The sequence below is a fragment of the Falco biarmicus genome, chromosome 3 (assembly GCF_023638135.1).
Source record: "Falco biarmicus isolate bFalBia1 chromosome 3, bFalBia1.pri, whole genome shotgun sequence".
NCBI classification, from domain to species: Eukaryota; Metazoa; Chordata; class Aves; order Falconiformes; family Falconidae; genus Falco; species Falco biarmicus.
In genome coordinates, this window is record NC_079290.1 from 113371219 (window position 1) to 113394969 (window position 23751).

At 44.8% G+C, this 23751-nt stretch overlaps 1 protein-coding gene and 1 long non-coding RNA gene across 6 annotated transcripts in view; both read left to right on the forward strand.

The window, feature by feature from the left end:
* The first annotated feature begins 1206 nt into the window (after positions 1-1206).
* On the forward strand, positions 1207-13046 carry LOC130147048 (uncharacterized). The gene is made up of 3 exons (XR_008821086.1): positions 1207-1407; positions 5985-6095; positions 12281-13046. It is a non-coding gene; the product is annotated as an uncharacterized LOC130147048 (long non-coding RNA).
* A 2217-nt stretch (positions 13047-15263) lies between these two features.
* RERE (arginine-glutamic acid dipeptide repeats) overlaps positions 15264-23751 on the forward strand; it is a 254366-nt gene continuing 245878 nt past the window's right edge. For 3 of the 5 annotated variants that reach the window (XM_056331895.1, XM_056331899.1, XM_056331901.1), the window contains exon 1: positions 15266-15524. The gene's annotated coding sequence lies outside the window, so the exon portion shown is untranslated. Of the gene's footprint in view, positions 15525-23751 lie in introns of all 5 variants that reach the window. The other 2 variants (XM_056331900.1, XM_056331902.1) reach the window with 1 other exon arrangement.

The following is a 23751-nucleotide window of genomic DNA, read 5'->3' on the forward strand; positions in this document are numbered from 1 at the left end:
GCCTGTGGTCCCATAAGCCTGCTCACGCTGGAGGGAGGGAGGTACATGGGACGTGGATCACCTGGGCTGTGGGAATGCTGGGATCCAGGTCTGTTGTGCAGTGTCCAGCTGAGCATGGCCTGGCCTGCACGGGGCGTGAGGTGAAATCCGGCCCAGCTCAGCCTGGGCTTCCCCAGGCCCTATGGCCAGGTCAGCAGAGGGGGTCTGAAAGCAAACCAGGACACAGCTGGCTCCTGGTGCTAACCTCCCTGCAGAGACAATAACCGGTGCAATGGAAACAGCCCTTTGTTGGGCAGTTGGCCACTGTTTCTCCTTAAGAGATTTGTCTCCAGTCAAGCCCTTCTTAAGAAGGGCTTTGCTATAAATACCAAATTTACCAGCCCAAGCCCAGGACACGGTAAACGCCTCCTCGCACATATTTGTCCTTTTGTAAGGCATTGGTCTAAGCTGGTTGCACTCCACACAGATTTGAAATCTGGTGTACTTTTCACACATAGCTGATCTCTGAATTAGACCTGTTAAATGAATAAATGAGTTAATTATACATAAATCCTATCAAGGGATTTTTCTTGTTCTGTCAAAGAGGCAAGCTTGTAATATATGCCAAATGGTTTAGAAAGCTTTTTAGCAGAACCGTGCTAGGAACCAATTTCATCTGTTCCTCACCTCGTACTTCAGAAAGTGAAGTCCAAATTCTCAACCCACCTTGCCTGGGCCTCTGGGTTTCCACCTGGTGATTTTCTTTTAATAAGCATCAAGAAGCAAAAAGAGTTGGGAAATCGGGTCACCGGTTGCCATAAATCGGCAAACCTCTAAATGGCAGTACAGCTGCAACGAAATGACTGATGTGCGCAGCACTGGGCTGCTGTACCTGTGTGCAGCTACACCAGCCTGGGGGGTGGGGGAAGCAAGGTACTGTGCTGAGCTGGAATCCTCTGTTCAGACCAGCAGTTTGGTGCCAGCTCTGACAAAAGAGCTGGTTAACAACAACATTGTACGTGAAGCCCTGGTACTAATTCGTTATCATTCACACCTTGTTGTCAGTGCAAGGTGGGGAACTGTTACAGGTACAATTACTAAATGTGTCACATCTTAAAACAATCAGGAAATTGCCTGCAAAGCAGCAGGGTTAGGAGAACATTGCTTGGACTGTAAATTCAGGAGCTGAAGCTGGATGCTGTTGAATTGTATCGCTCCTTCCTACACCGGTAAATCAATCCCACAATGTCAGATGCTGTGCTCACCTGTCCCATAAAACCAGAGCTATATAAAGCTTTCAAGTTAAATCTCAGAGTATTTGGGCCAGATCAGCAAGGTGCTTCCAGCTGCAGAGGATTCGGGCTCTGCCTAATGAGGCTGGAGCACTGAAAGAAGTTACTTGCAAAGGCAGAAAAAAGACTGGAATGGGTAAGTGCTGAAACATGCGATTATGGTTTGTAGATAAGAATTTGAAGCATGTTAGAGAAAAGTGAATGATCGGTAACTGTGTGTGTGTGTTTGGAGCGAGGGGAATAAGTGAATAGAGTATAAGATTTGATTGTTGAAGATCAAGATCTAAACCTGCGGTGCTGGAGAGGGGGAGAGATGTGTCTGCTCCTTAATCAGAGCTTGAATCCTGCTGCATAGCTCCTCACCTTTCTGTACTGTCCCCACGGAGCTCCTACTCGAAAGGCTGTGCTTTGTAACGGAGTGCAAATGTAGCGCAGCCAGTGTCTTTATTACTGTAATAATTTGCAGGGATGGCACTCTTTGGAGCAGAAGGAGGCATCAGCTTAGCAAACATGAAGTAGGAGGCTATTCTGAGAATAGCAGGCAGCCTTAAAAGCCGATCTGAAGAAAGAGGCAGGCAGAAGAGAAGACTGATGAGCAGAGAGGAGAGGCAGGTAGCACTTTTGGGAGCTGTTCAGGTAACAGGATATATAATGGAGTGATGTGAAGGACGAGTGGGGAAGATTTCCCATTACCTGCTGGCTCTGTTGCTAGGTCTGTAGAGGTAGCTTTTCTGCATTGTACCTCTGCCTGCTCTTAAGTATTAATTTCCTAATGTCTTGGCTTCTGGGTCTTGTACGGGCCTTGTCTCAAAGAGTTTGTATTGGATGGAAAGGAACGTTGTCATCCCTCTATAATCGATGAGAAACTAAATGATTCAACGTTTGGCTTTCTCGGGAAACATTGGCCCCTTGTAGGGGATAAGCACATCATTCATAACCTTCACTCTCAGAAACTGAAGCTGGCAGTGCAAAGGCTGTTTTCCAGTCCCTTGGTTATTTTGAACCACCCACACAGCCTGCTCACCCATTTTCTAGTACCATGGGCATCAAAACTGGACCCTACCTTCCAGCAGTGGCAGCGATGTCAAACACAGCAGTACGGTAACCTTCCTAGTTGAGTTTGGTCCTGTCAGAAGCTCACTGCCAGACCCCCCACGTGGTGAGGGCAGCTTTGTCCCTTGAGCGCAGAGACCTGACTTTACATGTGTCCATAACACAAAGCTGCCTGGGGTGATGATATGGATTGCTCGGTGTCCACGTTTCATCCTATTCACCTTTCTTCCCCAATTTTTGTGTCATTCAAAAATGTTAGAAATGGTATTTTTTTTCTCACATCATTGATTTTAAAAAGAAGCAAAACTTGAACGCATTTGAACAGTGGATCGACTCTGTTCCTCAAAGGAACTGCTCAGCTCAGTGAAATCTTGAGACCTGCTAGGTAGGGCATTTGACTGCCTCTCATGTAGGTAAGAATAATTTTACACCCAGTGCTTTTTCCCCTCCTGCTTGCTTATCCCAGGCACAAAATATCACTGTCTCATGGTGCAGCCAGCGAGATTATTCTGGGGGAGCCTGTGGCATGCCCCGCTTGCCCTGGGCTGCCATGCCTTCTGATGTCTCCAGGAAGGGACCTTGGCAAGCCATGCCGTGTTTCCCTGTCTCTGGAGAGGCAGAAGCCGTGGGAGCGAGCCATCTTTCTTTGAAGGAAATTAATTGACTGCAGTGCTTCATCAACACCCACTTGCTCATTCACAGACATGAAGACTTGTGTAAACAGCCTCGCGTGCTGCTGGGGGCTTGTCAGCCGGTGGCTGAAGGGAGAAGCAACAGTGCACAGGATCAGTAAAAGCAGATGAAGGGAGTGCGGTTGCTGGGTTTTCACCACTGGAAGGAGGATATTTGGCTTTCCTGCTGCTGTGTAGACTGCAATGAGACATGAAGGTAGATGGTGGATACAGGGAGAGATGATCTCTGCTGGGCAGCCAGCCAGACCTGCCTGCCCTGAAGCAGCATCTCAGGCTGTGGCCTCATGCTCCCTTTCACAGCAGGATTTAAAGAACTGTGCCAGGCACCGGCTTAGTCCCACCACTCCCTCGGAAAGCTTTTATTACTGTTCTCTTTGTATTGCTGGGTGAATGATTTCCTTGTAGACAGGAGCTGTGGGTGGGTGTGAGAATAAAATGCCAGAACCTTGCTCCTCTTTGAGCCCATAGGAACATAGCCTTCTCCCTCATCTGACTCCTGGGGTCACTGTGATGATGCTCAGGCTGTCCCATCCTGAGGAGTCCACGTTTGGTCATTTCTACAGCAAGACAGATACCCACTTGTGTTCCCTCTTTTGGTCCCCAGGAGGGCCTGAATGCTATCAGATCTGACCCACTCGACGTGTACTTTGCGCTCCACATATAGATGCAGTCACAGGGACTAGAAGTACAGGTTGCGGAGGAGGGAAAGAAGAAGAAATAAAGCCATACCAGCTGCAGCATTCGCTTCTGCTAAGGAAAACTGAAGGTAAAAATGAAGGAAAAAAAAACCCCCAAAACTCAACAAAAACCAAGGAAGAGAACTGAGGCAGGGAAGAAGAAAAAGGGTTGAGTGAAGAACTCAGATGATAAAAATGAGAGACAGAAAATAAACTACAAGCAAGAAAATAATCTCAAGGTCGAGATCACCTGCTTGTGCCACACTTCAAGTGTATGTGGGGTGAAATCTCATGTCTGTAACGTGATGCACAGTCTTAGCTCTGTCTAGAAACACATACATTTAATCATCCAGTGTGGCAGTTACAGGCTTAAGTTACAGGAGAGAAAAGAAATACAAACTAGTTCTGCAAAATGGACAATGCCCAGGCAAGATGATACCTTGCTGACAACGGTGTCTGCAGTGGAGGCACCATGACCGGTGCTGAGCATCCCCGGGCTGCCACCTTGTACTTCTAATGGGGTTGAGCCTCATTCTCCCTGGCTGTACTTGCAGTCCAGCTAAGTTCAGCTCTGGTTCAGCATCTCTCCTTGCTGATGCTGGCTGTCAGCAACCAGCAATTTTACTAGTGCAACAAGGTGTATGAGGTTAAGCCATTTGTCCAAAAAATAAACTGAGAATGAGGGAGTTCTGTGATGGGCAGAGGAGGTGTAGTGTTCCCTTGGAAAATGAGCTGGGAGAGCACTTGGATTGGTGCATTCCAAAAGCAGAATGTTGGTCTTCCTTGGTTTCTTTGCAAGGACCAGAACTGACCCAAGCAAGCTGTGCTGCCCAGAAAGGGCTTTTCTCAGAAGCAGTGGCTCCTTCTCTGCCACATGCGTCAGTTCAGACAGATCAAACTCCTGCTAGCAGGGATGAATGGCAAAGATCACTTCTGCCCACCTGGAACTATTTACAAATTTGGCAAATGGATTTGAGCTCAAAATATTATTTTCATGATGGTGTGGGGCTTTTTGTCATTTTGAGAACAGAACACTTTCACTGACATAGTTTGTTTTGAAGGGTTGTTTCTCTTGAAAACTCCTTAAGAAAGCTTTTAAAACAAACTGCCAAGGAACCCAAACACTTCCTGCCAGGCAAAATGTTTTCATTGCTAATATTACACATTACTGAGTATCTCGATTTCAGGGTGACCCAACACAATTTATGTGTGGACAGGGAAGAAGAAACTTTGCTTTTTGTGTACATTTAACTTGCAACACACGAATTGCCTGAAGCCCTCACCCCACAAAACCCACTTAACTTCTGTTGTTGAGTCTCTCTTTAACAGCTAGCGTTTTAATGACGTGTTCTAACCTGAGAAGTCATCTGAAAGCAGCAGCAGACTCTTGCTTACAAAATGCTTGCGAACAGCGTCAGCCATGAAGGCGCCAATGTCCTAAAGCAGCTGCATTGGTCAAAGCAAAAGACATAGATAGAACTTCATACATCCAGATCCCAATATTCCTCAGTTGGTTGCTGTGGGCTGTATCCATGTCTCATTGTAGGTGCTTGTTCTCATTCCCTGAGATTTTGCAGAAGGGTCTTGAATAATATATATTGCATTAAACAGGCGTCCGCTGCTGGAAAATAAGAGGACTGACTGTTAATTCAACTGCCTATGCAGTAGGTACCTATGCTACCCATTAAAACTAAAATGCACGTTAAGATGCTTTTCCAGTCTACGTCCCAGCGGTGAAATCCCTTGAGTTAAGCACAGAAAGCGGAGCAAATAAGCCCCTGCTACCAGGCGGGGAGGGGGTGGTGGTGAGAAGGTGTGGTGTGAGGATGACCTTGGGAGAAGGCACAGGGAAAATGCCTCCCCTGAGAGTTCTCAATCTGCTTCTGAAAGCCCTTCAGCAAAGTGTGTAGCCCTCATTTTTGGTGGCTTGTGATAAACTGACCCTTCATTGCTTATTTAGAGTGACAGGATGAATGTTCATCAAACTGACCCAGTAAGTGTCAGATTGCTTCCAATTAGAGGCTTCCAGTATCAGCCTAGGTGACCAGTGTTCATAGATCCCAAGGACAGAAAACAGCACTACAACCTGACTGGATTAAATTGGTTTAACTTAACCACTGTCCCAGAGACAACACCAAAAGCTATGCAAATGCACTGAATCTGGGGCTACTTTCTCCCCAGACGCTGCCTGGGAAGGGACACCAGGAAGGGAAGAGGGGTGAGGTTTTGTAGGGCAGAACATGTGTGCTGTCCTTTTGCTTCCCTCTCATTGATGACCAGAGTCCTCATAGTTTTTAGGTGTCTGGAGAGTTGCTACATGGCTGTGCGTAATGGAGTCCTGCCTAGAAAATGCCCTGCTGACACCCCAGCTTTGCCAGTCCTCCAGAGGCACCAGCTGCTGGGTGAGTATTTAGTATAGGTTGGGCTTGAGAGTTTTTGCATCAGAAACCTAATGCCGACCATGTCTCATTTGCACTACTGTGAATACATGCAAAATCAAAAGGATGCTGAAAAAAGCAGTGTATGCTAAAGCTCCTAAGCCAGTACATTGCAGGGTAGGTGACAAATCCCTGAAAAAGACTCGCTTGCGAATCAGAGTGGAGCTGCAGGGCTTTCGTGAAGGCAGGTTCCAGGATATGCTCCTTACTCCACACCATTTTTTTTTTTTCATTTGTCTCCTCATTGAAGCAGGTCTGCAAACAAAAGCTGGGGAAAAAATGCTCGCAGGCTGCTGCACTGCTCTTCTGTTGCAAAGCTGACTGATCTATTTTACTGCACTGCCTTAAGTAAGTCCTAACCTGTGGTTTTTATGCTTTGTGGTACTCGGGTTCTTCTCTCATCTCCTCCAATAAACAGTGATTGAAAGATGCATACCGTGGCTTTTATGCAGGCTATAAAATCACTGACAGTGGGAATAGCTGAATTCAGAGCCTAAAAGTCTACTGTCCCATCAAAATCCAAAGAGCAGAAGTTTCTAGGTATGTACAGCCTGAACCTGCCTTCAGCTTCTAAACAGGAGGGGTATATGTCTTTTAGAAATAGATTTCTCTGTTAATTAACAAAACCTAAAATCCTCTTGCCCAGCTGTTCAGGATCAAGAGTGTTAAGAACAGGCCCCTCCAGAGGGGAGAGTCCCTATGCAGGTGCCCAGAGGTTGCAAGTGCTCCTTGGCTCCGGACCTATTCTGAGACCTCAGATGTGTTGCTCCATTTCTCTGTTGCTCACCTGTCCCGTGGGATGGATGACACTTTCCAGTAAGGTGGGGAGAATTCATCAGTTGATTTTGTACAGTGCTTTGAAGATAACAAGAGCTGAGGGGAAAAAAGACATGGTGCTTGAAATGGAAATTTTCCCATTTCTGGCTCTATGGTTTTTTCTCCTTTTAAAAAAGGACATTCAAATGTACCATCAAAGGTAGCAGTGTTGCAACACCAGGGAAGGAGCAGCTATAATGGCGAGGTGGGAGCCAGAAACCTCCTCCTGGAGGAGCAGGTTTGTGGTGGGAAGGACAAAAATGCAAATCTGAAACCAATCCATCTCTCTCTCTCTTGAACGCTTTGGCCATTTATAACACTTTAAAGTGAAATCAGTCACTTAGGACAAGAAGAGAAGCTTGTAAATCCATTTACTACTTTCTGCACTAAAGGAGAAGCAGTGAATTTATAGTGGAAATGCAGTAAGTGCACAGATGAGGAGTTTGACATTAGCAGTAGAGAATGGCTCAAAAACATCAGAGCAAACCTTTGAACAAACAGAAAGCATGTAGGCCTTGGGATCCAGATATATCAAACAGCTTTTTGGACTATTCTTCCCTCCACTGTCCTGGCTCTGATTTTTCTTCAAAGGCACAGAGGCGTATGCGCCACACGTCCTTTCTGTACCCCCTCCGCCTGTGGTCCTGTTGTGCCGGCAGCAGGAGCCTTATTGTTGCTCCCTGGAAACCTGTCCTGCCACCGTGGAGAAGGACAGCTGCATCAGAAAGATGGGGGTCCTTCCCAGAGTGGTGGAACTCGGCCTCCCCAGGCAGCCGGCAGATCTGCTGACAGCTCAGCAGACTTAATGGCAGGCATTTCAAAGATCTGAACCCCCTCCACCACCCCCGGGTCTCAACTGCACGTGGAAACCACTGTCTGTCCAGTTTAGCAAGATGCTGTGCCTTGTTGCACCAATCCTGTGATTCTAGAGCTCCCTTTTCTACAAGGCTGGCGAGCCTGCTCCAAAATCACGGTGCTTCTGCTGTGTTGGAGGCCACCAGCTTTCCAGTCTGTAATTTCAGATTCAACTGTTTTTTACATATGCAGGCTTGTTGTTGACAGTGAGGTCCCTTTACAAAAGGCCAGGAGTTTAGATGGAATTGGGATTCTGTGCTGTGATAGATCATAGCTGTGGTTTACACAAGGCACCTTGCCCAAGCGCGCAGGTGCGTCTGCAGGACATGACCTTATGCAAAGCTGGCACTTTTCTGTTGGCAAGAGTAAGACTAATAATGCCTCTGGCTTTTCTGTGTGGTGCTACAGGAGCAGATCTAAGCGTGCCCGCACATTTGTGTGTGTGAATGCGCACGTACTGGTTACTACTTGATGTCCAGCGTCTGCCACTTCTCAGACACGAGGCTATGGTGCTTGAAAGTGAGATGGTAGCATAACACACGCCACCACCACACACAAAACCCTCTGGTGCTTAGAGTCCTTTTTACAGTATTCTGCTTAAAAGGACTACTGTCAGTTTGTAATGTTATTACTATCCTGTAGAGGAATGAAGCTGGGTTAATTAACATTGATAACATACAGCTGTGGGCTGGCTTCAGGGGCGGTGGGTTGGCTGACGTGGATAATGTGCAGCTGTGGCTGGTTCCTGCTAAGTAGTAAAAAAGCTCTAAGGGGTATGGAGGAGGAGCCCTGGATGAAAAGAGACCTGGAAGAAGCAGAGGGAGGAGAGAGAGAGAGAGAGAGAGAGAGAGAGAGTGAGAGAGAGAGAGAGAGAGAGTGAGTGAGTGTGCCCTGGATGGAGGAGAGACAAGGACAGACTCTGGGAGAAGCAGGGGGCTCGGATGAGGAGAGGCCGGCTGGAAGAGGAGCCTGGAGAAGGAAGAATCTGGACGCAGCAGGGGCAAGACGCAGGGTGGGCTGGCGTGAAGAGGATGAAGAAACAGCACGGACAGCAGATGGACTTTTGAAACCTTGTGGGGGTGGCTGTGCTGGGGCAAGGTGTGGGAACTATTTATTGAAGTTAACCTGGGATGAGGTGGTAAAAGCCTTGCTGCAGCCGGCTACTTTGGATAGAGCTGCGACACTATCCAAAAGCTGTTTCAGCTTAAGAGCCAGTTTGCTATATTTTCTTTACATATCAGATTTTATCTGGTATGTAAATGACAGAATGAATTACCTTGTAACTATCCCTAGGTATAAACGGGACACAGAAATAAGCATCAATGGGTGATGCAATTAATCTGACTCATGAGGAAAGGCTGTCATTAGTCATTTGCAGCTTCAGCACCGGTGACTTTCAAGGTGTACAAATCTCTCGTTAAATGTGTTTCATGTTCTGCAGATGGCCATTTTGTCTTCTCGCTGCATGCACTGGAACATGCCCAAGTATACAAAAATGAGAGGAACGATTGTTAGGGTTGAAATTTTTTGTTCATTTTTAATCGTTGTTTTTTTTTTCCTTTGCGTGGTGCACATCCTGGGCTTTGATAAATGAGTCTCACTAGACACTGTGGTAAGCCAACCTCTGCTAATATTCATTATGCGGAACCCACTAGGAAATGGTCTGAGTCAGGGAAATGGAACACCTTTAAAAGATAAAAAGATTTTTTAAATATTCCTTTAATGAGGAAACTGATTTATAGCATTTTACATTTCTGGGATGTTTTAGAACATTAAAACCAGAAATTTCAGGGTTGTATGTGCTGTGTGTTAGAAACCATGGAAACACCTGTGAATGATCATGTAGGAATTAGGGGTTCTCCCCCCAGAAAGGTGGTGGGATCAATACCCCAATGGAAATGCATCTACACCAATGCCCGCAGCACAGACAACAAACAGGAGGAGCTGGAAGCCATTGTGCAGCAGGAAAACCATCACATAGTTGCCCTTGTGGAAACGTGGTGGGAGGACTCGCACTACTGGAGTGCTGCGATGGACGGCTATAAACTCCTCAGAAAGAATAGGCAAGGAAGGAGGGGTGTTGGGCTAGCCCTGTATGTTAGGGAGTATTTTGACTGGCGAAAGCTTAATGATGGTGGTGATAGGGTTGTGTGTTATGGGTAAGAAGCAGGGGGAAGGATAACAAAGCAGATATCCTGGGGGGAGTCTGTTATAGACCACCCAACCAGGACAAAAAGGCAGACAAAATATTCTACAAACAGCTGAGAGAAGTCTCACAATCGCTAGCCCTTGCTCTCACCAGTGACTTCAATGCACCAAACATCTGCTGACAATACAACACAGCAGAGAGGAAAGAGCCTAGGAGGTTCCTGGTGTGTGTGGAAGAGGCCTTCCTGATGCAGCTGGTGAGGGAGCCAGCTAGGGAAGGCGCCTTGTGGGACCTGTTGTTTGCAAATGGAGGAGGACTGGTGGGTGATGTGATGGTTGAAAACCATCTTGGGCATAGCAATCATGAAATGATAGGTTTTAGTGGTTGCCTTGGCAGTGTCAGGTTAACGGTCGGGCTTGATGATCTGAAAGGTCTTTCCCAACCTAAGTGATTCTGTGATTCCATGATCAATGTATTCAAAACTTCATAGCAAGGATGCAATGGTTGGGCCATGCGCACAGATACAGACAAGACACTTTTTTTAGATGATGGAAAAGGTATTCAAAGGTGGCTTAGGAGCCTGATGTTGAAGAATCTGAAAGAAGTCGCCAAGGTGGAAGCTGGATGTGAACATGCTGTGTGTCACTGACACCGTGCTCTCCACAGCGGGCATCTTTTCATTCCATGATAAATAACCAGTAGCTTCTTCCTCTTCCAGTGGCCCTGCAGGACATCAAGACCACCTGTAGTACAGTCACCATGTAGTAGCTGATACCCAGTAACTTGTCACCTCAGCCTACTCTGTTGGTAACCTGTTTTTCCAGGTTTTGAAAAGTTGTATCAGATGAACAAATAATATGATTCTTGTTAACAGATTCTGTTGAGCCACTGTATTTGTGTGTACATTTGAATGTGTGTGAATATGCTCAAATTGATTTAAATCTCATTTACATTACTTTTGCTTTCATTTTAACCCATACAGCCAGTTTTAAATAGAGATAACCATGCGTGGGAGGCATTCACAACCATCCAGTGCATTGTCCTTCAAGTGGTATGAGACTTCAAAAAAGCTCTCTAGTAATATGTGAGAAAATGAGATTTTAAATTCTTGTGATTTCTACAGTAAAAAAACCAAACCAAACCAGCAACACAACACCCCACCCCCACCCCTCAGCAAACAGTTTTCAGCTAAAGGGCTGGTATTCAGATATCACAAAGGGAAAGAAAGAATATAATCCTTTTTTGTGAGTGGAGTTAGGTCATCTGTAAAAGCCTCTCAGAATATTATCTTCCAAGCTAATCGCTGTATTGACATTTGCCTGTTTCATTAGAGCTGAGCTTTTACTGCATTGCTGAGGTTAGAACCTGACTCATTTGTCATGGTTAAGAACTGGTTTGTAATTTCATGACTGTAGAATTAAAAAAAATATATCATCTGCCTTACTTTAACCAGCTGGGTTGAAATGGTGTTCACAGAATTCCCAGTATTGGTGGGGTTTTGGCTTTATAGTTCCTGTTTAGATTTTTTTTTTTTTTTCTCTCATAGGTATTTGTTTCCTTCACTTGGCAAGATGACAGTTATTTAAAAAAGGAGACATGTTTAAACACCTTTGCAAAGAGGCAATTTTAAGAAGTATACCACATACACTGACATACAGATGTCAGATCCAACAGATGCAAGGGCTAACAGAGAGAGAGAGAAAGAAAGAAATGTTATCTAAAACTACAAAGAAAAGAACGATTTAGGCCAGAACAGAGTCAATTATCCATGTAATAAACCCCCATGGCTACTGACTGAACAGATAAGTTCACGGTCTCTGTAATACACTGACAACTTTGCAGCAAAAGGGTAGCGTTTTATGCACATGCAGGAAACAGATCAGCATCTGAAAGGAGTCAAAAGTTGTTCACAGAATCCTCCTTTACACAGGGTAAGAATTCTTGCATCACACTAATAAATCCAGAAATGCTTAGTGTCATTATTATGCAAATGCATTTATTCCCTTCAACAGTGTTTCTAAGGTTTGCTGGACACACTACAGATGCTTTTCCCTACCCTATGACTGTTATCTGGGTTTGGTGGCAACATTGTCATGAAACATTGTAACTCCTTGCTCACCGATGGCCTGTTTTATCTGAAAGTGTTTTTTATTTTGCATCAGCACCTGCCTTCTGTCTCTTCAGTAAGCTGGTATTTTGCCACTGTTTTCTTTTTTTTTCCCTATAGTGAAGAAGTTGGAATGATAACGGACAAAACACATGATTTTTCCATAGCATAAAAGTAGTAATATCAAACATTTGAAGTTTCTGCTATGTCTTTTTGCCTCAGTGGATGCCGGATGCATGGCCAGCAGACTGTAGTTGAGAGGCCCAAAAGGGAGCTGCCAGAACAACTTTGGACAGGAGGTCTATGAGAGCATGGAAGATGGAAAAGCAGCAGGTGAGGCAGGAGCCACACTATGCGTTTTCTGCTAACCTGAAAGGCACGAGGCAGCCCTCAGCAAGGCTCCTGGAGCACCTAAGAGTGTGCTCTTGGCTAAATGAGCTCCATGATGCAGCTACTGCATGGACACCTGCGCATGTAATGGGGACAGGCAGCCCTGCCAGTGGGTTTGTGAATACCAGGGACTCTGGTGTGACCCTGTTTGCAGTGAAGACAGATGCATTTCCAGTTGACAGAAGAAGCAATGTTTCAGATCCAGAATACTCGGCAGAAATGTTGCTGCATCAGATCTTTAGAAATATCCAGGGGTAAGGAACAGGATTTTGAGGATTAACATTTTGTGTGTAGATACCTTATGTGGCATGTTGGAATTTAAGTCTCTTTGTGGATTTGGCCAATTAGCTTTTCTCTGCATCAGCAATTTTATACCTCCCAGGAGCGCTGGGGGATAGATGCATGAAATGTTGCAAAGATGTCAGAAACTGCCTTGTTAGAGACCTGCTACTATCTCATATAGACAATCTATATGTACATAAAATATTTTACATGTAGAATATGCCCAGTCATTTCACCATCAATCTCTCTTTGCTGGAATGTGAGCCGTGAAAATCTGCAGTCACCAGACAGAGGAGCAGTGATCTCTCTCTGCAGCATTTGGGTCTTCCTTGATCTTCCGTGTGTTAACTAAACCTTCTAGCTTTAGCTGGTAGAAAATTACAGGACAAGCTCTGTGGCTTTGTTTATTATTGTCCACAGGGAGGACCGCATCTTTGCCCCTCCAAACCAAACCAAAAAAAGCAGCAGCAGCAGCAGGTCCGAATGCTACTCCTGCAACAATCCTCTGGTTAAGAAGCAAACTTATAACTGGATCACTCGTTCATGGTACAAGGACATGAGTATGCCTGCTATAACTGGCTGTGAATAACCACCTACTCCAGCAGTTCAACTTGTGTGAATTTCAGGGGGTACACAGATGTTAGTTATACAATATAGGAGGAAATTCCCCCCAGACATGTTGATTTTTGTTTAACAACAAAACATGACATCAAAATGCTGTGAGTAAATACTTCTAACCATTGTGTGGTGATGTTATCACCAGAAGGTTAGCAGAAAAGGAAAGAGGGAGAGAAGGGGGAGCGGGGAGAGAGAGGCTGTTGTGGAGAATTTTCCCATCACCGACACTGTGACTGGGGAAAGCTGAAGGCAAGCCCACCGTTGTGGCAATTCATATAATTTTTAATGCATACATCCAGAGACCAAGGAACAAAAAATTGTAATTAGAAGAGAAAATAGGAGAGATGGACTCAGACTCTATAAAGAACAGCTTAAGTGTAGCCTCCAAAATGACTGTCTCAGCCATTTAACTGATGTGCATTTTTAGACGCTTATCTAAATTAGTTATTAGCACGCCACCAGCTCTGTGTCTCAACCCCTGGTGGTAACGCCTCAGAAGTTATGCCAGGGATAAATTTGCCCTGTATGGTCAGGGCAAAGAACTAAGTTCCTCTGATGTACAGACCTCAAATCTCCTTGTATATGCCTTTCGCCTTCAGTGACAACAGTTCCTGCTTCCCTGTGCTGAAGGCAGTAACGTTAACAGCCTCAGACTTACCTCCTGTGGTACTACTAGACTCGGCCATGAAGACGGTTTACAGAAAACACAAACAGCTGGTGTTACACAAGTGTAATTAAGGGCAAAATCTGTCCTGACACATCCTAGTGCTTTTTCAAAACGCAGATATAATTCCACATGAAGTTTCTCAGATCCCCAGGAAGAACATGTGACTTTCTTTCCCGCCATGTGATTTATTTTGCTGGCCTGCGTTCCGTGGCTGAAAGGTGAGGTTAACGTTAAATAACAAGTTTGCTTTATTTTTGGCACTGGTACCTTCAACGCTGCCTTTTGTTAACTACGTGATAGCTCAGAGATGCAGCAGCTTAAAGATCTAAGTGACCAAGCATTTTATTAATTTCGGTAAATTGGCATTCTGCTGCTGTGACAACGGCCTCACGGCGCAGACAGCGGCAGCTGCTCGCCCCGGCCGCCCCCGGGCAGAGCGCGGCCTCTCGGCACACCGGCGGCGGCGGCCGAAGGTGCCCGATGCGGAGCGCGGCCCCGACGGCCCGCAGCCACCGTGCAGCCACCGGCTCCTGGCAGAGCCTGAAGACGTTTCAAACACGCTGACTCGCAAGGCTGCCAGCTCTTCGGCCAGGGCGCTAGGCAGGCACACCGGCCCGGGGCCGCCCGCCCGCCCGCGGCTGAGGGGCGCTGCGGACCTGCCACAGCGCGGCGCGGCGCTGCCCCGCCTTCGCGCCAGGCCTCGAGCGGTGCCGCTGCCGCCCGGGCCGTGCCCAGCCGCCCGCTAGGGCCAGCGGGCCGGGGGGGACCGGCGCAGGCCGCGCGGTGGCTGCGCTCACGCTCCCTGCTGTTGCTTCATTGTAGCAGGGGACGAAGGCAACCTACAAAGGGCCGCTCCTGGCATCGGGCAGCTAGGCCAACCCGCCGAACGGTTGCGGGGTGTAGCGTGACTGGCCCTCCCCGCGCACCCCGCTGCGGACTGTGGCGGCGACAGCCGCCTTTGTGCAGGCGGGCGGCGGGCCGCGGCCCCCCCCTCCCCCGCCTTCCCCCTATTCTTTTAAATCACTTCCATCCACTTCGCCGATTGGTTCCGACCTCCTGCCGGGTCACGGGGTGTCCCACCTCCGCCAATGGGGAGGCCGGATACTGGCATGCGGCTCCGGCCTGGCTGCGTTGCTGGGTGCCCGTTCGGTGCGTGCGTGCGTGCGTGCGTGAGGGAAGGCAGGCGGAGGCAGCGCTCGGCTGCCTGGACCCCAGCCCGCCGCCGCCGCCGCCCCTCCTCCTCCTCCTCCTTCTCCTTCCCCCCCTCCCCACGGTCCCCCGCCCCGCCCCGGCCCGGTCACCGCCCCGCTCCTTGTCTCCCCGTTAAGATGCCCCTGGGTTGCCGCTGCTGAGGTACTGCGCGGGGACCCTTGCCGCTCGTCGCCGCCGCCGCCCGGGCAAGAGGGGAGCCGCTCGCCACCGCCCCGCTCCCGCCCCGCGGCCCCGCCGCCACCGCTTTGTCCCGGCAGCCAGACGGAGCCGCCGTTGATGGTGTAGCGAACCGCCGCGGTAGGTGGGCGCGGAGCGGCGCAACTTGCTGGGGTTTTGTTGTGGCCGCGAGCGGGGGGTGAGGCCCTTACGTGTGTGGCGCGGGTCTATTTATTTATTTTTTTATCGGTAGCAGCGAAGTGCGGGAGAGAAAAGGAGGCGGCGCTGGGTGAGGGAGCTCGGGGGAGAATGCCCGGGCTCGGCGCGGGAAGGGCGCGGAGGGGGATTGCGGGCGTGGGGCTGGGGGATGGAGCCTCTCGCCAGCCCCTCGCTCTGCCCGCGCCTGCCCCGGGAGGACGCACGCACGAGGGGACTGGGGCCGGCGTTTTTTCTCCCGTGTGGGTTTTTTTTTTTTATTGTTGTTGTTGTTTGTTTTTGTTTGGGTGCGTTTTTTGGTTTTGTGGGTTTTTCGTTTGTTTTTGTTTGGGTGGGTTTTGTGTGTGTGTGGGTTCTCTAGAGAGTGTCGCGTCTGTGTAATGCTCAGTAGAGAAAGGGCTCTCAGGGAAAGGTTTAACTTGTTACCATTTTAAATAGGTGTGAGATTGGGAAACATTTAATTTAAATGGACATGCAGAGGAAGTGGACTTAGGTGTTTAAAAGATGCGCTTTTTTCATCTGTGGTAGGTATGGAATTGTGAAAGGAAGATTTTATGCAAATGAATTTAATCGTAGGATTTTCAGTAGCATAGGAAGGGGTGGGTTTTTATTTTTTTTTCTTCTCTTCTCCCCCCCCCCCTTTCTCTTTTTAAAGTGTGAAAAGCAGATGATCAGAATCAGAAAAGTAGTAAGAGGTAGACAATATTAAAGGCTTCATCACTGAAACTGGCTGTTCAAGAAATTGCTGGGAAGAAAACAATATGATTCATTGTTGAAGTGTCTTTTCTCTGAGATTTATTTTTACACGCTGGTTGCAGTTACTTTGATTTACTGACGACTTATGCTGAGTTTTTCCTTGAAGCAGTAATGTTCTTGGAGATTACAAGCTCAGAATGTTTCTATGCAGTCAGCATGCGACTATCTGATGTCTGTTTACTCCTGAGTTACATTGACCAATTATTGAAATCAAAGATATTATTTTGTTTGTGCACCCATGTAACTAAAATGAGGAGCCTTAGTTGCTAGTTCTTACTGTTACAATTCAGTAAAAATGCTTTCTCAAAAAAAATCTGGTGACATAATTAAAATAGAATGCCAGTTCTTAAGTATGGATTTTAACCACATAAAAATGAACCCTGTGTCAAAAGTAGTTGTTGGTTGTGAAAGGCACTTGTCAAATTTCTGATTAATGTCAACATAATATTTTTCTTGTAATTCTAGTATTACCAGGCAAATATTTTGGGTTTTTTTGTACAGTGTTCCCTTTGAATTGAGAAATCCATGGTGGTTAAGAAGGGTGAAAGTGTTGCTATAATAGTAAAAGCAGTTCTGGTAAATACATCTCATCTTGGTTTTACTCCTTGAGTTTGTACCATAAACTATGAACTGGGGTTAATTTCAGTGGCCTGCTTTGGATATATAGTGATTTCTAGAGATTTGTCATATTGGTTGGTCACGTCTGGGGGGAAGAGGAGGAGGTAGATGCACACAATGCCCAGGCTTGGGAGCTCATTGTTCTTTGCCACACACTCTGCTGTGTTTGGGACTGTGCTCTCACTCAAACGCTGTATCTTTTTCTTCTGAGATGTGAAGGATAGAGAATGGGAAGCATTTTCTACCTCTTTCCTCCTTTCCCAGAATGTCCTTTTGGTAACATTGCAAAAAAGCAAAATAGTAAATTAGAAGCTAAAGGGCGCCAAAATGTTCTGTATGCTCTTTCCTCCTCCCTCCCAGCGCTTGCTCTGCTTCTTCCGCTGTCTGTAAGTGAATATATAAAGAGAGAGGGAGCACATGAGGTGAGACTTGGAAGTACACTCTTCTGAACCCTGCTCAACTTTCTTTCATGTTCTACCCGCTCCCTCAAAATGAAGACCCCAGCTGGATTGAAATAAAAATTATTACACTTCAGACTTGTGTATTAGCTTTGGGATGTTTGATCTGGAGGCATGTGTGCAAGGAAACTGCTATCAAGGGATAGTCTTCAGACAGATGCTTTGGGATGACAAAAGTAAAAGGAAGTGTGCAGAGGCTGATTTCAGTGTATGCACAGTTTCTTCTCTTGATGATTGTTTAATGTTTCTGGTTTTATAGCAGCATCTGTGAAAAAAACCACCAACAAATCAAACAACCCACCCCCAAACCCTCACAAACCCAACAAAAACCTCAAAACCCTAAAAAAGCCAACCAACCGAAAACCCAACCAGTTGTAGAATCATAGCCTATTTCAAGCTGGAAGGGACCCATAAGGATCGGGGAGTCCAACTTCCTGCTCTTCACAGGGCTACTACTATAGCGTGTGCTTTAGCTGTAAAAGAGCAACTGCTGCACAAGGGCTTGAGTTTATGGGTTATTGAGGCATGGTAAAATGTCACTTAGCTCACTGATAACTTCAGCTAGCTGATGGTACTGAGGTATGCAGAAGGGGATAAAGGAAAAAAAGCCCATGTGAGTGTTGAGGAAAAGTGCTAAGTTTTTTTGAAAATGGGTAGCAATGACCACCGTAGTTTAAGCATGAGGCCTCCGAGTTTTGTTTTTGACTCTTTAGCTGACTTCAGTGTATAATTGGGGTAAATTTATTTCAGTTTCCTTACCTGAATAAGATGTGGTGATTGCCTCTGGATTGAGGAACACATTTTCTGTATTTTTCTACCACTCATAGCTTTGTGTGGCTAGGGATAATTTTAACGTTGTTATAGGCTATTGTTGGCATGAATGCTACAATTTGAGTTCAGAAGGAGGTATGGTGAAATACTTACACTGCCTCTCTGTGGCTTTGTGATTCCTGTGGCAAGTGAATTTGTACTCTGGAGTGACTGAGAAGGGGGCTAACTCTCCATTTGGAGAAAGCTTTTGGTATCCCTGATGAAAACTGCAAGCATCTCTTGGGTAAATAAAGGTAAGTGGAGCTAGGAGGAGAGCCAGACGTGCCTTAAACAGTAGTTGTGTAGCTAGAATAACAAACAGTGATTTCTTGGCATCCTGGGGTTTATTTTACCATAGTGGGGTTTTGTATGCCTACCGAAGTTCATCCTGTGGAGGTGTGGGTGTAGAATCAGTGCTACTGCAGCAAAAGGCTAGTAACAACAATATTTGTGAATGTGAAGAGATAATGGTGTGTGTAATTCTTTATGCTGATTTAGGTTTAGGTGAGAAAAATGGCATTCTGATGTTGCAGTTTAATAACTTTTTTGAAAAACACATTGTTTGTAAATTTACTAGTACAGCTACAAAATGCATCTCTCTATTTTAGCCGTACTAGGTAGTTGTTTTGCCCATAAAGACGTTATTTCACTTTTGGGAGTGGGAGGAAAAAAGTGAGCTATGAGCATATAGAATTTTGCAAGTATGTGTTACTGGCAGTCTAATGGCACAGCAGAAACTGTGTTATTCTCTCAGCAGAGCTGTTCGTACATTAAGATTGCCTGAAGGTAGCTTTGATTTCATTATGTGCCGTATTTAAGGACACTGTAAACTTCAGTAACAAGTTATGCTGTGTTATTGGCGTATGAGTACAGTACTCAAATGTTAGTTAATTTCTGGTTCAGAAAATAATGACAGTTGGAAAACAGTGATTATGTGATGCTGAGGTGGGTGAGCAACTACATAAATTTAAAAGGGGTGGCTGGGTTTGGAGTTGACCATTTCAAATCAACCAGCCAGCTCTCTGACTTCCAAATGTATGGGTTGTTGGGTTTTGGGTTGTTTGTTTGGTTTTGGTGGTTTGTGGGGTTTTTGGGTGGTATCCTGGTTAGACTAACTATTTTTAAGGTTCAGCTATTTTTCACTCTGGTTTTCCTATGGAAATATATTGCAGTTGTTTCAGTTGCATGAAGTCTAAACAAATCATCCAGCCCAACTTTAAGGGATGCATAGTATCTGACTTCAGCTCAAGGCTTCAATTTGAATCAATAGGCATAAAATATGTAATATTTTTAAAAAAGACTTATCTTGGAACCAAAACAGAACAAACCTCCTATTGACTGGAAGCTTGTTTATTTAGTGTGCTTTTTTTAAAGCTGCTTGAAATGAAGTTTGTAGTCTACTGATGTTAAGTTGGTTTATTGCAGTAGGGAAATTGGAAGGTATGCGAGATTGGCATTGGTAGTGTGGAAGGTGTCAAAAGGGGTGAGTGTGATTAGATGCAGTTTGGAAATGGTGTTTCCAGCAAGCTGCTAGGAAGAAAATCTAGCCACTTCTTGGAGTGATAGGAGGTGTTAGGGAGCAGGATCTACAATGCGGTATTGTGCTCTTTATGTTAGTTTGCCAGCAGCATTTTACACAAGCTTTTATAATGTTGGTAGCTGTGCCCAACTGCTCTTTTCAGAGAGGCTGATGTATGAACAAAGGAGCAAACAAGATATGAATACTGTGCTGGCTCCTTTTGATTTAGAAGTCTACTGGGGCAAGAAATGGCTGTAAGTGACTAAAAAAACCCAAACAGATCAAAAATATTTTGCCTGACTGTGCCTGTTCCAATAGGTGTTAGTTAGTGCTTTTTTTAATACATATGTCTGTTTAGGTCACTGAGCATCCGGAATCATAAGCTGACCTAGAGCACAGTGAAACTAGCTTGGATACAGTCATCGGTTTTCCCTCTATGCCTGATGGGGATAATGGTAGCCTTATTTTGTGAAATTCTTAGACATGCATGCATAAAATGCACTGTATCAGAGCTGATTGGTGTTTCTCAATTTTAGGCACAAAGGACTGCATTTGTATTTGGCATCTTAATTCTGTAAAAAGTGCAACTCTGAAAATGTAGATCATTGTAGGTATTGCATAATTTGATAGATTAAAAAGTAAATTTTTATGATTGGGTTACTGAAAAATGGGTAGTTCTTTGAATGTGTAGGTTGTCTTTTGTTCTTCCTACAGAACATGAATGAGAGGCTAGTTCACTATTTTACAATTCGAGATGAGTGCTTGTTAATTTTGAGGTCTTAGTTATTGATCTGTGTATTTAGTCTACTTATCTATATTTTAAAAAATCATGGTATTATTAATCCCTGATACTAAGTCAATTTCAAATATGTGTCAGAATTTCTGTCTTATAGTGGTAGATGTTATGTGGTCTTTTCAAAGTGCATGTGATGAAGGCTGTAGTGTAAATTTATTTTCATGACCAGCAGTACTAATGAAGCATTATGTTCTAGTAGTTCTTCCGAGGAAACAAGAGCTTGTAAATCCTGAATTTTGCCTCCCTCACCCCTGTTGCCAGTGGATTCCCTCTGCCCTGTCCTTCATAACAGTTGAACGAGCAAGTAGCATGGATGGGCCTATGGACTAGCTGGCTGCCAAGCAAAACTTAGAATGCTGGTTTCTGTCTGGCTGTGCCTTAGTGGGGATGTAATTAATTACAGAGTTTTTTTCCTATCCATCTGCTGGTTTACACAAAACTTTCAGGAATGTTGGTTATTGCTGGGATGACTGTTGTGGCAGGCTGGTTTGAAATTCATCATGCACCAGAAGTTACTGGCATGAAATGAGAGGATAAGGGAATTGGGGAGGGGGGGACAGGGGGAAGTGAAGTGAATTGGGGAAGTTTTTCTCTGAGAAACCAGGTTAAAGAAAGTTCTGTCATCTAGCACTAATAAATATTTCTGTCTGCGTGAGGAACAATTTCTCCTTTGTTCATCTTTTTCATATGGCCAACTATTTTGGGGTGGAAACAGACAAGTTCTTGGGCACTTGGCCCATCTTCCTGCAGATCTTCCTTCCTTTTTTTTTGGAGCTGTTTGGAAGTATTCTTAGTGATCAGTTGGCTGGGAGCAGGCATCTCATACAACTGTTGGTTAAAATACATACAGGGAACATTTTTGTTGATATGTTGTGCTACAAATGAATGAAACATTAAGAAGCAGGATTTCTTACGAGTGAGAAATCACTGTTAAAATTTTAGAAAACCAAGCTTTTGTTTGGTTTGACATGGCTCTTGGTGTGTCTGTGTGTTTATAGCAGTTCTCCAACAAATGAATCCTTATATAGAGTAAGCCTAATTGATTTTAGGGGACTAAGAAATTATAGATCTTACTTGATCTCTGATATTTTGCAAGTGTTATATATTAAATTCTGAGGCAGATACTATATGTTAATCTCTTGATCCTACAGTCAGATTTCTGTACATGGAATCATGGTAGTCTGTATGCATGTAGGGGAATGGATGGGGGAATCTGCCTGATGGCAGGGGGGGACTTTTGATCATGCACATAACCTGTGCATGTATGTATTGGTGCCTAACACAAGGTAGGGGTACATGAATGAGTTAGTGTAGGGTAAGTTGCGGTGTAACTTTTATGTTAGATATACAGCAGGAGTTCACTCTCAATGACAGCTTATGTGTGACATGTTGATTTTCCTTCCTTGAAGGACAGGTAACTTCAGGCAGCCCTGTTTACTTCTGTCCTTTAGTAAATGGCTCTGGGCACTTAACACAAAGTGGCTGTGACTCATGGGACCTCTTCTGTGTGCATATACCTTGAGTCAGCACTTTGTGAAGTACTACTCATTCTTGTTTTGCTTTAGCCAGTATCTTAAGTTTTAACAAAAGATATTTGTAATGTTGGCAATAGAAGCTGTAGTGAAGAGAGGTTTTCAGTTTCCTTTAAGTGAGAAACAGTTCTAAGCATGCATAGACTATGGGAGAGCTAAAATGTGTAGTGACTTCTAGAGTTGCAGCTACGGCATTGAGTCAGGCTGGTGATGCCAGAGATAGGTCCTTTCTATAGGCTACTGAAATCACTATGGTCTGGTGGGAGCTGTAAGACTGTACTTCACTTTAAACCTGAGTGCTCATGATAATTATGTGGTTGCATTGCTGTGTAAAGCAGGATAGAGACGTGAGTGTATTCCTGTGGAGGAATAGGGAGTTAAAATGGAATATGGTGGTTTCTGTCAAAGTTTGCTGTTTGGCAACCAGTTTATTCCCTGGTTAAAGAAAAATGGCAAGGTCAGTCAGTAATTAATTGTGTATTATAGGATGTTAGGGGATCAGAAGGTTTGTGCTAAATATTAGTTATTATATATATAAGCTTAAGGATTATGAATCCTCTTGAATGTGTGTATATGACAGTAGTCTGCTGGTACAAACAACCACAAGGGACTCGAACACATGATGTTGATGCTGAAACACCTCTTTATATTTTCCTTGAAGTCTTCATTCGTTCATGCATGTTAATATGAAAAGTGTCATGAAAATGAAAAAAGAAAGTGATGGTACATCATAGAATTCTAGTGCTCTAAGGGTTGTGTTTCTCCAAGAAATTACACCCAGTAAAAAATCATGGTGCCTAGGCACTTCAGACCTTCAGATTTGTTCTGAATTAAGAAAAAGCACTTGACAAGTGGGTAGGTTCTTCACAGCAAATGCTTCATGGTGATAGGGTGGACATACGTATCAAATGCTTTTTCCTATGCCTGTAACTGAAGAGTGGCTCTGAGCTTGGAAAACCTTGAGTTGATTGGAGCTGCTTTTCTCTTAAACCTTCCACTCTGTGTGTGGCTTTTTTGTTTTGTTGTGCTTGGTTTGTTTTGTGGCCTTTTTTTTTTTTTTTTTTTTAAATAGTGGTGCAGAACTGTTCTTTCCAAGTTTTTCTTGCTCACAAAAACAACTTAACCTGTCTTTTGGAATTCTACCTGTGTTCCTTTAGTTCTTCTTCAACTTGTTTTCCAATCCCCTCTGTCTGCAGTAGCTTTAATGCAGGTACTTCACCTCTTGTTCAGGTGTATCAGCTTCACTGTGCTCATACTTCAGTATGATCTAGAATCAAAATATGAACACAACTTTAAAGTATGGAAGTAGAAGTGTAAACTTATTGGTGAAATTACTTAAAATTTACCTAGTTAAGGCCCAGTGTCTGACAAGATTCTGCAAAGAAAGCTTTGCCTCGCTCCTTTTCTTAGTAAATTTAAACATGGGAAGGAGCACAGGTTCTTTAGGTGAACAGAACGCACACGATTTAACAGTAGTTGTGTGTTCTTCTGGTACCTGATTTCTGTGCCAGGGTGGTACATTCTGAATGAAAAGGAATGCAATATCTCCATTAGAGATCTTCTAACGAGGTCAGTGTGGGAGATTTAAACACTTAATCCTCATTTTTACAAACTGGAAGTGAGATGCAGGAAATCTAATTTCTGTCTTCAAGGTCGTTCAGTT